The sequence below is a fragment of the Fistularia commersonii genome, chromosome 5, assembly GCF_037954325.1.
Source record: "Fistularia commersonii isolate RoL2024-O1a breed Wild chromosome 5, RoL_Fcom_v1.0, whole genome shotgun sequence".
NCBI lineage: Eukaryota > Metazoa > Chordata > Actinopteri > Syngnathiformes > Fistulariidae > Fistularia > Fistularia commersonii.
In genome coordinates, this window is record NC_141288.1 from 4,954,276 (window position 1) to 4,971,116 (window position 16,841).

Consider the following 16,841-nt stretch of genomic DNA (forward strand, 5'->3'; position numbering starts at 1 on the left):
GAAGCAGCGCTGAGATTTTCACGGTAATGAACGCGGAACTAACGGAGTTTATCGCACATTTTGCGTAAAAAAAAAAAAAAAGCATCAATGTTAGTTTGATGAATGAACTGTTTTATTTTTTTTTTTGAACCTCCAGCATTTCGATCTCCGATATTCCGAGAATGGGAATTCTGGGAACACTGGATCGATCACGTGATCGACCGCTAAATGAGCTAAACTTTGAAAATAAATTAATTCAAGTAATTTAAAAATATATCATGGCTATAACTAAGACAAAAAAATTATATATAAAACTAGACAAGTTTTAGGAAGAGTGATTTCTTTTTATGAATTTAATTTCTTAAAATATTACATTTATATCAGCAAAATAAGTATAAAAAAAACCCTGCATTTTCCACTCTCTCCCACTCTCCCAATGTTGATGCATTGCTTTAAAACTGACTTCACTGTTATTGCAGGGAAAAAAAGACATCCATTCATCTTTGCTCAGTAAACAGATGACAGGGTTATGTCTCAGCTCCGCCCACCATCAATGACCTTTGACCCCTCCAGGCTGCAGCAGGTAAAACACCAACCACTCGCCTTTATGTGTCCAGCTCTGATTGTCAAGATGTAAAGCTGACATGCACAGTTGTGAAAGACAATGGTCACAACCTATCTCACACACACACACACACACACACACACACACACATTTATAAATTATATAAATGTTTCCCCGCTGTGGCATCAGGGGGAAAATAAATGTGTGTGTGTGTTGTTTCTGGCTTCACACCTGCCTAAGCACATGCATGCACGCACGCACACGCACACACACACACACACACACATCCAGACATTGATTCGCATATTAGGATTAATTTCTCACTTATTTTATTTCATGTTATTTCTTGCGACATTATCGGAAATTTTGGATACTTTCTTACTTTATATAATTTCTGATAAAGTTTTCAACATTTTTATGGGAGTATCTCAAAGAACTAGTCATTGATTTTGTGAAAAAAAAAAAAAATTCTAGATATCCTATGGTTTTAAACCAATAAATTACATTAATCAGGCAATTAAAACCCCCTTGGATTTATTCCCGCTCACACTTGGTGTGACGTTCGGAATAGAAACAAAAATAGAAAGCGCTGGCCTTTTCTCACGGACAGGTGTAATCGATGTGTGATGTGAGCTGTTTCACTTTGAGACACACACACACACACACACACACACACACATACATACACACACGAACACAGTCCTAGTTCTCACACCATCAGCTGTGACCTGGTTAGCTTTAAGCCGGTGTTTGAGCCTGGCCCTTAGTTGAGGTTGGCTGCCCAGACAGGGCAATAGTTTGCACACACACACACACACACACACACTAACACTCATGCACACACACTAGCCGCCCTGGCTAATTGAAAGGCCAGGCCAAGAGGTCCAGGTCTTTATGGCTGCGGAGAGGAACCATGAATATCTCTGTTTCTTTTTGGCCTTCGTACAGAGACGGTGGGAAAGAGGTGAGCGGCTGTGGGAACAAAAAGCCTGGAATATTTATATGTGTGTGTGTGTGTGTGTGTGTGTGTGTGTGTGTGTGTGTGTGTATGTGACGTAACACCAAAGCCCTCGAAGCATTCATGAAAAATTTTCACCTATGCATAATTTATCCCAATTAAAACACATTTTTATTCTTAGATGTAAAAATGTATGTATGTATAATAGCATTGTGCCATATTCAAATAATTTCTTGCTGCATTTCCTCCCTCTCTAATGGAGTTTTAGATCATTTCAATTTTTTTGTGCTTTTAAAAATGTGTCATAAATGAATAGATGACGTCAGTGCGCCTTTCGCTGTTTTCCCCGTCAATATTGACCGTCCAAATGCAACAATTTCCGAAAAAATTCTGAAACACAGAGAGAGAAAAAATACCGACAAAAAAACGTACTGGTGGTCCAATTCTGCTTCACAGACCAGGATTCTGACCAGCGCCCACAGGCCAAGGGATCTGGACCAGCTTTTGAGTCCCAAGACCCGGAAACTGGTTTCCTGGACTTTCTGTAAGAACAGGATTCATAAAGTCGAGCTAAGATTTCTCATGTTTGTCAGAATGGGCTTCCATCGAAAGATCTTCATGGTCGCGGACTTAAAACCGAAAGTCGGAAAGGACATATTAGGAGTTGTTTTTGGAGTTGTGGCTCGCTCCTGTTAGGTATAAGGTGGTAATCTGAGCTGTTTTAGATCAGTCCCTTCCAAGTCCTGAGCTTACGACAAGTCTTTCAGTCAACAACCGATAGATGAGTTCGACCAAAACCGGAACAAGGTAGACAAACAATCACCAGAGAAAGTATTTTTGAGGTATGGATGAAGGGTAACGGCGAAGGACGTGATCAATATGGAGCATCCAGAAAGAGGAGAGGACGGTGAAGCTGTGGGCAAAAAAAAACTCAGGTTGTACCATGTCAGTTCTCCGACGTATCACAACCGAGAGGAGAAGGAAAAGCAGTGGACCGAAATAGCGGAGACTCTGCAAATACCCGTTCAAAACATTGCATGATGAGGAAAAACTGCAGAATGAATCTAGTTGTAGTCTTAGTGACTCTGTAAGGCTCACAGTCTTTCTTAAATCTCAGTCCGGGACCAAAAACTCAAGTGTTCTCCAAATCTTTTCAAAGTTTTCTGATATCTAGGTAGCATACATGTCAGATGGAGTAGAGAAAGGGAGTACAGAAAGAACAAAATTGTAGTGTGTGTTTTCTGTGTGTGCACGTGACATGTCAGACACATTTCCCACAGAGACGATAGACCGGGAACAGCGGGAACGTCCCGCTCAGTGCATGGACAAAGAGACTGGAGACTCGGGAAGGAAGTGGCAGTGCATCTCCATTGGGAGGAGGACAGAGAAAAGAGATGAATGGAGCAAAGTGGTTCTACCAGGTTCTCCATCATCAGTCAACAAACAGTTGGTAGATTCATTGAAGACTAAATTGTCACCGTGGGTGTGAATGGTTGGACATCTCGCTTAACCATCCGGGTTAAGCCCCGCCTTCTCGCCACTATGGCAGCTAGCATTGGCCCTGTGAGCAGGGCGGTTTGGACAATTTATGGATTAACTTACTCAACAAGAATAAACACTAATTTGAAGATTTAAAGATCCAGATATTTTTAGAAACAATCAATAAAGTGAATAGATCCCCCCCCAGACTGATAGATATGGCCACCAGGGGGCTCCAAAACTCACATTTCCTGTCCCACGGTCCAACATACAAATAAAATGACTGGAATGACAGAGGGATACATGAAAAATATAGTTATTCAAAAATTGCTGAAAATTAAGATTAAATAGCTTTTAAGTTTAGTTTCTGTTCATTATCAGGGTACCTTTTCTGTTTTTAGTTTTTTTTGCTCATTCTGGAGTTAATCTTTAATCCGCCAAATGATAGGAACTCAACATCCTATACGTTTCCAAAGAAAGAGCAAGAAACTACAAAAATGGGGAACATCTTAATCAGAATTCCATTTAAAAAAAAATGCAAATGTTAATAAGGGAGGAAGAGCGGAGGAGGAAGAAGGGAACCGAGGTTGAGGTGGGACAATGGAGTCAAGAAGGACAAAGTGAACAATCAGCTAATCGATCACAAACTCTGATTTCCAATAACTTAGCCTTTGATCGACATCTGATGTTTAACACATAATTCACTTTTGCACAATTAATTCTGTTTTGTCTCGCGGTGAAGACAAACATCGAGGAAATGATGGTGAAAGAGGCGAGAGCCTCCGGTTTCCAGACGCTAGACTTCACGACGCCCCTGCCAGGTTAGCCTCATCGCTAGCATCGGTTGCTAAACACGGATTTTGGAGACTGTACGCGTCTGCGGCTTCGGGAGGAATGTACAACGGCGTCATTTTTAAACTGCTGAAATGGCACATTGAGAATGACCGAACACGTACACACACACACACACACACACACACACACCCATGTGTGCACACATACGTGCACACGCGTCCCGTCGCAGTGGAAAAAGAACACACTCCGGGACAGACGTACACAAACCCATGGCTTTATGATGAGACATGCCTCATTTTTACAACCAAAACCGGCTCGGCAAATGAGGCGTTGACTAATTGCTGGATAAGTGGCCGTGAATGCTCTGTGTCTCCCACCACACACACACACACACAAACACACACACACACACACACACGCATGCACACACGCAGATGCACAATGAATTCTACTCTAATACCTTTGCACATGTAATGGCTCCCATAAGGGTGAGGAGGGGGCCAAGTTTACATTTGAAGTGAACACACACATACACTGATGGGAAAACATGCTCAGCCATCACACACACACACACGCACACACACTCCAAGGCATATAAACAAACAGGCGCAAATAAAGCGGGAAGTGAGCTTCATTTGCTCGCATGTCAAACAGTTGCGCTTTCTAGTATTAATATAGATTTCGCTTTGAAAACGTCATTTCAACACATGGAAACAGGGATGTACCATCACTGAGCAGCGCGGGGGGGGGGTAAGGGACCGATCCAAAACAGATGCACGTAGGGGTCAATAACGTTCGGTTACAAACTGTGACTCTGGAGATTGAAGGCCAGCATTGCTAATCTAAGGAAACCTCAGACTCAGGAATCCTCTTTTTTCACTCATAGCGTATATTCCGTGATTTTTCATTTCAATTATGTTTTTATTCTATTTTATTTCATTTTATTTTTTCATTCAACTCTTATTTTATTTTAGTAACCTTGAACTTGAACACCTTAATGACCACATAACACACACAGTCTGTTTTCAGTAAAGTGTGATAATGAACAACAAAAAAGCATGGATAGTTAGAGCCCAAAATTCAACACATTAAAAATAACCCAAAGGATTTGTAAGACTTAAAATTGTTTTTTTTACCTTAAAATTATAGATAAAATGATATTAGTAAGCACACACATATATATATATATATATACACTGCATAGCCAAAAGTATCCGCTCACCTGCCTTGACTCACATATGAACTTAAGTGACATCCCATTCCTAATCCATAGGGTTCAATATGACATCGGTCCACCCTTTGCAGCTATAACAGCTTCAACTCTTCTGGGAAGGCTGTCCACAAAGTTCAGGAGTGTGTTTATGGGATTTTTTGACCATTCTTCCAGAAGCGCATTTGTGAGGTCACACACCGATGTTGGACGAGAAGGCCCGGCTCTCAGTCGCCGCTCTAATTCATCCCAAAGGTGTTCTGTCGGGTTGAGGTCAGGACTCGGCGCGGGCCGGTCAAGTTCAACCACGCCAGACTCTGTCGTCTATGTCTTTATGGACCTTGCTTTGTGGACTGGTGCGCAGTCATTTTGGAAAAGTAAGGGGCTAGCTAACAAACTGTTCCCGCAAAGTTGGAAGCATGAAATTATCCAAAATGTTTTGGTTTGCTGAAGCTTTCAAAGTTCCTTTCACTGGAACTAAGGGTTCAAGCTCAGCTCCCGAAAAACAACCCCACACCATAATCCCCCATCCATCAAACTTCACACTTGGCACAATTTTCCTGGCAACCAACAAACCAAGGATCATCTATCAGATCGCCAGATGGAGAAGTGCGATTTGTCACTCCAGAGAACGCGTCTCCACTGTTCTGGAGTCCAGTGGCAGCGTGCTTTACACCACTACATCCGATGCTTTGCATTGCACTAAGTCTCTGCACACTCTTCTAGAGCTGATCTGAAGGCTACATAACCTTTGGAGGTCTGTAGTGTTTGACTCGGCGGAAAGTTGGCAACCTCTTTGCACTATGCGCCTTGGAAACCGTTGACCCTGCTCCGTCAGTTTACATGGCCTATCATTTAATGGCTGAGTTTGATTGGAACACCTGATTCGAATTATTTGGATGGGTGAGTGTCCATGTTATAGATTTGTTACAGAGCTTTAGGTAATTTCTTGTAACATTTGAGGGATGAATTGAATTTGAATTTGATTTTTTTTTTTTTTTTTAATATCAGCATTATTAAAATTATCAATAAGATCAAGAGGACAAGGGCAGAGCAGAGCACAAAGTGGTGGGGGCTGAAAAGGGAGGTGTGTCGGATGGTTTTCGGGGAGGAGTTGAGAAAGGCTCTGGGTGGTCAGGTAGAGCTTCCAGATGATTGGACAACTACAGCTAATGTTATCAGGGAGGAGAGGTACAGGTAGGAGAGTACTTGGTGTATCATCTGGAAGAAAAGTAGATTAGGAGACTTGCTGGAATAAGTAAGCGCAGGAGTATATACAGAGAAAGCAGCTAGCAAAGAAGTGGGACACCGAGGGGGCTGAAGAGAACAGACAGGAGTACAGGGAGATATAAAGTAAGGTAAAGATAGAGGTAGCAAAGGCAAAACAAAGGGCGTACGATGACTTGTATGCTCGTTTGGACAGTAAGGAGGGAGAGAATGATCTAAACAGGTTGGCTAAATAGAGAGATAGACATGGAAAGGATGAACAGCAGGTCTGGCTGATTTTCGAGGCGAAATGTATTGAGAAATGCTAGAAGAGTGATGGGAAGATGGAAAGAGTACTTTGAAGAGCTGATGAATAAGGAAAATGAGAGGCAAGGGTAGAGGAGGTGACTATTGTAGACCACAAGGTAGCAGAGATTAGTAAAAGTGAAGTGAGGAAGGCATTGAAGAGGATGAAGAGTGGAAAAGCAGTTGGTCCCGATGATACTTGTGGAGGTGTGGAAGTGTCTAGGAGAAGCAGAGGTAGAATTTCTGACTACATTATTCAACAGGATCTTAGAGAGTAAGAAGATACCTGAAGAATGGAGACAAAGTATGATGGTGCCCATCCCCCCCCCCCCCCCCCCAATCAAGGGGGAGATTGCAGAATTACAGCAACAAGAGAGGGATAAAGTTGATGAGGTATCATACAATGAAGTTATGAGAAAGAGTGGTGGAAACTAGACTGAGAGCAGAAATCAGCACTTGTGAACAGCAGTGTGGCTTAATGCCTGTAAAGAGTACTACAGATGCAGTATTTGCTTTGGGAATGCTAATAGAGATGTACAGAGAAGGCCAGAGGCAGCGGCATTGTGTTTTTGTAGACCTAGAAAAAGCCTATGACAGGGTGCCAAGAGAGGAACTGTGGTATTGTATGAGGAAATCTGGAGAGGCAGAGAAGTATGTTAGACTGGTGCAGGACATGTATGCTAGCTGTGAGACAGTGGTGAGGTGTGCTGTAGGGGTAACAGAGAAGTTCAAGGTGGGACTCCACCAGGGATCAGCTCTGAGCCCCTTCATGTTTGCAGTGGTGATGGACAGGCTGACACATGATGCTAGACAGGAATCTACATGATGTTTGCAGAGGACATTGCAATCAGTAGCGAGAGTAGAGAACAGGTTGGGGAAAATCTAAAGAAGTGGAGGTATGCGCTGGAAAGGAGAGGAATGAAGGTTAGTCACAGCAAGACAGCATAATGTATGTGAATGAGAGGAATCCGGGTGGAATGGTGAGGCTACAGGGAGTGAAGATCAAGAAGTTGGAGGATTTCAGGTTCGGCTCAACAGTCCAGAGCAGATGAGTGTGGAAAAGAGGTGAAGAAACGGGTCTAGCAGGTTGGAATGAGCGGAGAAATGTGTCAGGGGTGCTAGAAGACTATCAGCCAGAATGAAAAGAAAGGTGAGACCAGTGATGCTTTATTGCCTAGAAACAGTTACAATGACGAAAAGACAAGAGTCAGAACTAGAGGTTGCAGAGATGAAGATGCTGAGGTTCTCTTTGGGAGTGACCAGGATGGATAGGATCAGGAATGAGTCTATCAGAGGAACAGCACATGTTATTTGTTTTGAAGAGAAGGTCAGAGAAGCCAGACTGAGATGGTTGGGTCATGTACAGAGGAGGGATAGTGAATATATTGGTAGACGGATGCTGGAATTGGAGAAGATTTATGGACGTAGTGAGAGAAGATATGAAGGTAGTTGGTGTGAGAGAGGAGTAGGGATGGATGGAGAAAGTTGATTCGCTGTGACGACCCCTGAAGGGGACAGCCGAAAGAAGAAGAAAAAGAAGATTATTAATATTATGATGTGGAATTGTTACGGTGGAGAAAGGTTTCGTCAACACGCCTGGCGCCCCCGGAGGCCTGGAGGCCTGCAGCCCTGAGGCGGTCAGATGAGACTTTGCTGTGGTCGTAAGCTCAGCTCCTTACTGACTGATGCGGGGTTGCTTGCACAAACACAATTAGCACGTATGAGTTTGCGATATTTCCCGTACATGAGTGTAAAAAAAAAAAAAAAAAAAAAAAAAAAAAAAATGAAGGTACCCCCCCCCCCCCAACGTTATATACCCTAAACAGTTGGCCCGGTGATGCGCCAGTGTGTTTCATTCTGATCAAAACACACATGAGAAAAGAGTGTTAACGCTGTCAACAAGCGAGGAACCGCCGTTTTCATTCTCAGTGTGTCAAGGTTGGGGTGTATTCCAGCAGCCAGCCAGCGAGAGAGCGAGGGAGATGGAGAGAGAGAGAGAGAGAGAGAGAGAGAGAGAAGGAGAGGGTTGGGGGGGTGTCGTTCTCCATCCTCTGCTCTCCAGAGAATCCCATCATGAAACGCCAAAAAGCACAAAGAGCTCAGAGCCTCCGACTGAAACCGAGGGACCTTCTCTTTTTTTTTTTTTTTCCTTCTTCCTCTTCTTTTTTTTCCTTTCTTTTTCCTTTTTTTTTCCTCCAAAGGCGTGACGCATCACTGGGGCAACAGCGCCTCCCAGCACACTGCTGCTGGTACTGCAGATCGACTCCTGGCCCACTCCTCCCTCCCTCTACACACACCTCCCCTTCACCCCCACGCCGCCTGACATGTCCGTCAAAGAGTGAGAGAGAGGGAGGGTGTGTGTGTGTGTGTGTGTGTGTGTGTGTGTGTGTGTGGAGGTTGGGGGGGGGAATTTCTGCAAATCCTGCATTAATTCATTGATCAAAAAATGGGCGCCGGTGAAACAATTCGAGTCAAATGTGCACTATTTAATCAAAGCTTGCGCCTCAGTGTGTGCGCACGTGTGTGTATGTGTGTGTGTGTGTGTGGGAATCGAACCCAGCCAAGCACACACACACATACACACACACACACACACACACACAAAATCAAACTAATTACAATTTGTCCTTTCTCTTTTGTCCTCTTTGCACAGGGCCTCCCTTTTTAAATCCCACCAAGAAGACATTAAAGAGCAGGTCTGTGTGTGTGTGTGTGTGTGTGTGTGTGCGTGTGTGTGCGTGTGTGTGTGTGTGTGTGTGTGTGTGTGTGTGTGTGTGTGTGTGTGTGTGTGTGTGTGTGCGCGCGCATGCACGCGTGTGAGTGCGTGCGTGCGTGCGTGCATGCATGCATGCATGCATGTGAGAGGTAGTGGTAGTTGATGTACTGAGGGATTTTCCAAAGTGACACAGTAAAATAGCACACTAGAGCATGAAAAATATATATACACACACACACACACACACACACACACACACACACACATACATATACACATGCGCGCTCCCTCATTTAAATAAGCGCCAACACTGATTTCTCTCACAAAAAAAAAAAAAATATGGTACTAGTATAATAACAATGAAATAAGACCCTGTGAAAACTCGCAGCCTGCAGCAAGTATTTAAAATATCATTTAAAAAGGGCTGATCTGTAATTCAGAGCGGATCTGGTATCAGACGGCGTGCTTGTCATTCCCCGCCATAATCTCCGCCACGCCGAGAAACACACTGTCTGCTGGCAGCGGCGGAGAGAGGGAGGAAGAATCGGGGGGCTGAGAGGAAGAGGGGGGGGGGGGTTGACTTTTTTTTTCGTCCTTCCGCTCGGCATCCCGCAGCGTCTTCCTTCCTTCGTATCGACAACGATGATCTCCGCGTCTTTTTTATTTTATTTTATTTGAAGGAAAGAATAGGAAAATGCGTTGTTTTGTTTTCCTTGGGTAAAAGGAAAATCTAAAGGTTGAGAGACATTAAATAGTCAGAGGAGGGTTTGTCAATAAATCAACGCGATGGACTGATCGACTTTGGGTATTATTTTGAAGGGTTAAGGCGCGGGAGGTACCGCCTTTGGGGTTCGTTCATTGGTTCGTTCCGGGTCAGGTGACCCGGTGCCCGTCTTCGAAGCTTGGACGGGATTTCCCTCCGGTCGTGTCCGAACCGGAGATTAAGAGATTCTGCGACAAAGCTGGCCTCGCCTCCGGGTTCCATCAGTTCCGGACCTTTTCCGCCGCTCGACAGAGGAGCGAGAGACTTGGGTTGTCGGCGTCAGATTAGGAGATGAGGGATTACCGGTCCGATCTGGCAGATGTCCTGGAGCTTCTTCTGCTGACTGGAATAAATCAAATTCTAATCTCTTTTTTGGGGGAGGGGGAGCATTCTCATCTGTATTTCCTCTGAAATTAGGGATTAAAACCCGACCTCCGCTCCGGAGCCAGCTCGCCGACCAATCAGATCTCACCTGGAGGTCCGGCCAGCCGGCAAATAAAAACCAGACTTCCCGGATTTGGTTTTTCTTTTCTCCAATCCCGACTCTGGAGGGAGTTCTAGATGGGAGAACCTCGCTGGTAACTTCGAGTGTTCAGCTAATTTTCTAATAAGCGGTTTTGACATGCTAGAAACTAGAAAAGTCAAATTTCCACCTTTAAATGGATTTTCGACAAATCTCGAAGCACAGTACATTCGTAGAGGACGTAGAGCGATTTAGCATTTTAGCACGTTAGCTCCCACGCAGTCCTCACCCCCTCTGCCATCGTACGACAGCTCGACAGAACGTCCATTAAAACGGTAAACAGTTTCCGCCATTGTCCTTCGGTCCTCAAGCAACCACTCCTCCACGATCAAAATTAATTATTTCATTTAAAGAAAAAAATAAGGAGAAAAAAAAAGGAACAATGTCACTATCTACCATCTCCATGGATTCTGTTTCTCCACCTGGCTCTGGGGTGTTGTATATTTCTGGATGGAGAAACTGAAAGGATTAGAAAAATAAGTCAATAAATTCACAAAAAATGTCTTAGACTTTTACTGATTTTTAAGAAATATTCTATTGATAATTTCAATGATTAGAAATATAATTATTTGTCTTTTGTCTCATCTTTGGTCACAGGTCTTTGCCTTTTTTGACATCCTGCATCTGCAGATCCTGGAGAAGCTGTGGGGGTTTTCTGACCAGGTCACATTATTCTTCTGCAGATTGAACACATCACGCTTTTGACAATTCTATGTATTTATTTTCTTTTTTTCTCAGATTTATCGTATCTGAGGTCACTCATGTCTGAGTGATTTGAGCTGGTGATTCATGGGAAACGTTGACAGAGTAATCATGCTTTTATTTGCTAATCGTCCAGAAAAAAAAAAAAAAAAGAAAAAGAAAGAAATCAAAATTAAATTTAAAAGACGTTTAGAAAAGCCCTTTGAATCCGTGAGAGTCTGACAGGCGCGGCTTCAACAGCGCTCGAGCGCTGAATGGATCTTTTAGATCTTCTGGAAAGGAAACAGGGAAATAACTGCCAGTGGAGTAAGGGAGACTGTACTGGAGCTCCTTGCTGTGCAAACACACACACACACGGGGTTCTGGTTAGACGTGTGGTCTGGACAGGAAAGGGCTGGGGCCGCCGCACTCAGCGGGACACGGACCCCGGGCACTTCGCACTTCACACACACACCCACGCAAACACACTGCCAGACCGTCCTCACCCACCTATCCTGTTGCAGCGGGGGAGGGGTGGGGGTTCGGGGTGTGTGCGGGGGGGGGGAGAGTGATGGGGTCGGAACCACACACACACACACACACACACACACACACATATATAAAGTGGGGCGGAAACAGGCGGTGACATGCTGTCCTGCGGCTCGGGCCGGGGGCTCCAGGGTCGGAGTGGGCCATCTATCATACAGCAGGAACACAGTAACCCAAGATGTGAGTGGCAGCGGATCTCTCTCTCACACACACACACACACACACACACACAAACACACACACACACACCTTCAACCCGTGCATAAGAACGCTGATCAACAAAACAGGTGGCGAGCGAAGTCACGCTTTGCCGCTTGTGCTCGAGGGTGGGCAGTTAATGCAGCTAAGTATAAACATTATAGCATATTATAACATCATAGCATTATAGCATATTATCTACATCGCTTATCCTGCAGGGGTGGCTGCAGGGGAATTCACCCTGGACCGCCCACCGGTCCATCACATGCACGCATGCAGAGACATACAACATTCACACTTTCATTTATTCCTTCTTTCAGGAATCATATAGACATATCATCCTCTCATATGGAGACATATATAAGCATTCTTCCTGTCACCAAGATGTTTTTTCAAAATGTGTGAGGGGGAAAAACGACGGCACCAGTGGATGAGCGAGGGGCTGGTAGAATCCCCCGTCACCACAATGACAGAGTCTAGAGAGAAATATTATTTGACACAAAAATTCAAATAAATACATTTCAGTTCCCACGTTTGGTCACAAGAGGGGGAGCTGGTCACTGTATCCGGTTCACTTTATGCTCACTTTATCCATAATAAAAACATAATGATTATAAAAATGATTATCATCAAGAAGACTGAACCACAAAAAAATTACAACATGGTGGCGTGGAAATAAAGAACTGTGTGTTCTTTATTTCATTAGAAGTGAATTACAATCGAATTTTGGAAATTCCAGCCAAATTGGAAACAAATGAATATACATGAAGAAAGGCTAGAAAGAAAGATTGAGAAAGATGTGACATTAAAATTTAGGAAAAGAGACTAACCTTTGAAATCAGAAAAAAAATCACCTTGGGAAAAAAGGAAAGAAATGCTATAATTGAATATAAACTTAAAAAAAATGAATATAAAATAATCAGGTTGATTCAGAGACTCAGGAATATTAGAAGCCAGAGACCCATAATAATAATAATAATAGTAATAATGTGTCAACTACCTGACAACTCAAAAATGGTTTATAAAGTAGTTGAAAAAATAGTAAATTTGTCTAGATTAGCTGAAAATAAAAGAGTAAATATCCCTTATCCCAGTTTTGGACCGCCAGCATCTCCCTTCTGCAGGGGGTGAATCAGCCCCTCCTAATTTGTAAAGCAGGCCTGTGAATGATACAGGCTTGCCTTCGTCTAAATCTAAACCGCCCCCCTCGCCCCATGGATCCCCCCCCCACCGTCTCCTAAGGGCCGGATTGATGAGGCGCTGGCGTTCGCCGGCCCCTGGAGAAAAGTGGCCCGTTTAAGGGCCACTACTGTATTTTAAAACGCCATGGGGTGTTAAAGAGACTGATACCCCCCCGGCCCCTCAGGTGGGAGGAAAGAGGAAGACCGACGGCAGGGGTGGGGGTAGGGGGGGTATAAATCTGTATGGTAGCGGGAATCGATCACCCCCCCCCCCCCCCCACACACACACACACACACACACACACACGCACACACACACACATACCCTTGCTCCCTTCCCTATCTCCTGCGAGAGGCAGGGCGGTTTAAACGATCCTGCCCTTGTCCGACATAAATAGTCCGAAAAGTCCACAGAGCCGATACTGTGGGGGAGGGGTGCACAGAGATAATAGGGGTGGGGGGGTAAGATAATCATGCACCGGTTTTACTACATCAGACGTGCTCCCACGTCCACTTGTCGCCGTGGGAAACCAAGTTCTTTCCTTCATCCACTTTTTCAGATTAACCAGATTAACTAGATGAGTTTTATGGTGCAGTACCAGTTTTGGCCACTAGGGGGGACGTGAGCGGGGAAGATCCCCTATAATTGACGATCAAATAGTTCGCGAAGGCCAAATCAGTTATCTGACTGAAATAGAAATAAATAAAAAGTTGAATTCAGAGAAGAAATACATGTCGTTTCTCTTTACATCATAATAAATAAACCTGAATCGGCGAGAGGCTGCCGGGATGAAGACACGGGTCCCGTCCTCATCGTGAAGAAGACGTGGAGGGGAGAAAGGAGCGCTTTTGTGCGACGGGCCTCGTCTTTTCTTTTTTCTTGTGTAACATCTGTGTCGCCGACGGCAACGCGGGCCTCCCCCCGCCCCTCTCCGGATATCTGGGCTTCCATTGTCACCCACTCCTCTCATCATTTCCCGCCACAATGGCAGACGGCGATAACGATAACGAGGTGAAGACAAGCAGCCCTCCCTGACCCCCCCCAACGCAACCTTCACTCTCTCACACACTTTCATACTGTTTTTTTCCCCCCTATTCTTTTATTTATTTCTTTTTTTTTTTTTTACACACACACACACACACACACACACACACACACACACACACACACACACGCACATACTGAGTTGGTTTTAATTACCCTGCCCTTCTTGAGGAGGTCCGGTCGAGGGCAAAGTATAAATATTGAGATTAAATAAAAACAAATAGACGCTAAAATAAAAAAAAAAAAATGAAAAGTGGGGGGAAAAAACACATATTAGTTGTCTTAAAATGTGAGGTAAAACTTAGGGCAGGAAAAAGTGTAGATATATGTATATAATGGTACAAGTTTTTGAAAATTACCAAATAATAGAAACGATTTGTGCAGAAATTTACACAATCCTACGAGTAGTAGGTAATATCTGGGCATTTGTAATTAGCTTAAAAAAAGTACATGACTCATTCATACATTATATAGAAACATACAACCACGCACTCCCATGTTTACGCATCATAAAGAGACCTGGCACACTCTCATTCACGTCAAAAAGCGACAAACAACCATTCACTCCGTCGTTTCCATGTCATAAAGAGACAGGGGAGGGAGGGGGGGACTCTCATTAAAACATAAAAAATCTAAATTGTGTTGTACACCACCCGATGCATTTATTTGTTTAAAATGGGTATAAATAGTTCAGATCCCATTTGGGTGCTCCAAATGATCTATCTGTTGTCTCTTGCTGCTATGAAAAAAAAAAAAAAGACAAAAAAAACACACGGTCTTTCCGGGCCAAAGATGTCGGATATGAAACATTACCATGCCGCTAATTGAATCAAGGATAAGATACTCTTAACTTCTTAGAATTACAAATGTGACTCCAAAGGAGCTGTTGCCTCGCTGGTCATGAAACTCAATGCACGGCACTGAAGCGTTCACGCTCTCAGTCACAAGTCATATAGAGACATAAAACGATTCAGTCTCTCATTCAAACATCACAGATTCACATTCAAAGCATTTATTGTCACATAAGGTGTAGAAATGTGTTTCCCTGTACGGCGAAATTCCGACTTTGCTGTCCGCAGTGCATTTTGATGGATAGGAAGAGTATAAACATTATTATAAATATGATTATAGATATGAATATGGACAGCACAATAGAACAGCGGCAGTGCAATAAGACATTTGAGTGCAGCTTGGTGTGCAACTCACAAAGTGCAGGTGCAAGGATGAGTGCAAATTAAGTGCAGTAGACTTTACATGCGCAAGAAGAGACATATGATGACATTCCCTGCTCATGTGGACAAAAACAACCATTCACTCTCTCATTGACATGTTATATATACATACATTCACACACAATAAAGAGACATACAAGTATTAACTCTCATTCACTAACCACTGCCCCACGATGAATATGGGGTTTTCTATTCATACAAATATATATATATATTTGTATGCAGCATGGTGGCCCATGGTTAGTGAATGAGAGAGAGAATGGTTGCACGTTCATTTATGATGTGTTTTGATGTGTGTTTGTGTCTTTATGACCTGTGATTGAGAAGGGGGGGGTGCCTGTATGTCTGTGCGACGTGATGGTGGGAATCGTTGTATGTCTACATGTGACATAATACATGACATGTTAGCGAGAGGGCTAAAAGGCTGTAGGTTAATTTATACACACACACTTATGTACATATAAATACATCAATTTATATGCATCTACAGACACGCGTTTGTTTGATCTGAAGCATTAAATATGTAAGCCAACATTGCGTTAATTGTTTTTTTTAGAATTCTAATACTTGAAAATAACAAATCAAGGGAAAAAGCACGCTGACGCCAGGGGGCGCAGTTTCCCCCATCTTTCCGAATTACCTGAATCACCTGATCGACCCTTGGAAATGACAAAGTCAACCCACGAATTGTTTGAATATTAAAACTTAACTATCTAAAAGTTATGCCGTCAAAATATAAAATAGAAAAATTGGATTTATTTTTCTTAAAGGACTTTAAACATGCATGAACATGGACGGAACAAAGCTTACATGACGAAATTAATTTAAGGTTCTTACATCTTACTTGTTACTAATACCACAACTAATAATAATGACAATGATAATAATACTAACGATAAAGACACTTACATGTACACATTACATTCATAGTTTATCCAACATTTATCGCACATGTGTGTGACAATAAAAGACAACAGATTGGGACTTGTATATGAAATGTTTACAAACAAAATGTGGAAGTGGGGGTGGATGGGTGAGTCCATCTCCCACTATGGGGGGGGAGGGATATTCCATCTTGCAGTAAAAGGGGGGGGGGGCCTGCAGGATTCAGATTTAGCTTCAGGGAGAAAATACAACTTCAGCTCTGGGTTTTACTAAACTCCCACAGTCTTACACGGAGTTACTTCAAGCCCTCCCACTCCCACAAATGAAAGCCGTGACGTGGCGTGTGATTTGCAGGGGCCTCGTTTTTATCGCAGTCTGGCATCGTTGTAATTTCGTGTGTTCAGATGAAGTCACCCACCTTCCACATCTCCCCCCGCAGGGAGTAAACAATAACAAGCGCAAATACAATACACAAGCGAGGCCTGCGGAACACACACACACACACACACACACACACACACACACACACACACACACACACACACACACACACACACACACACACACACA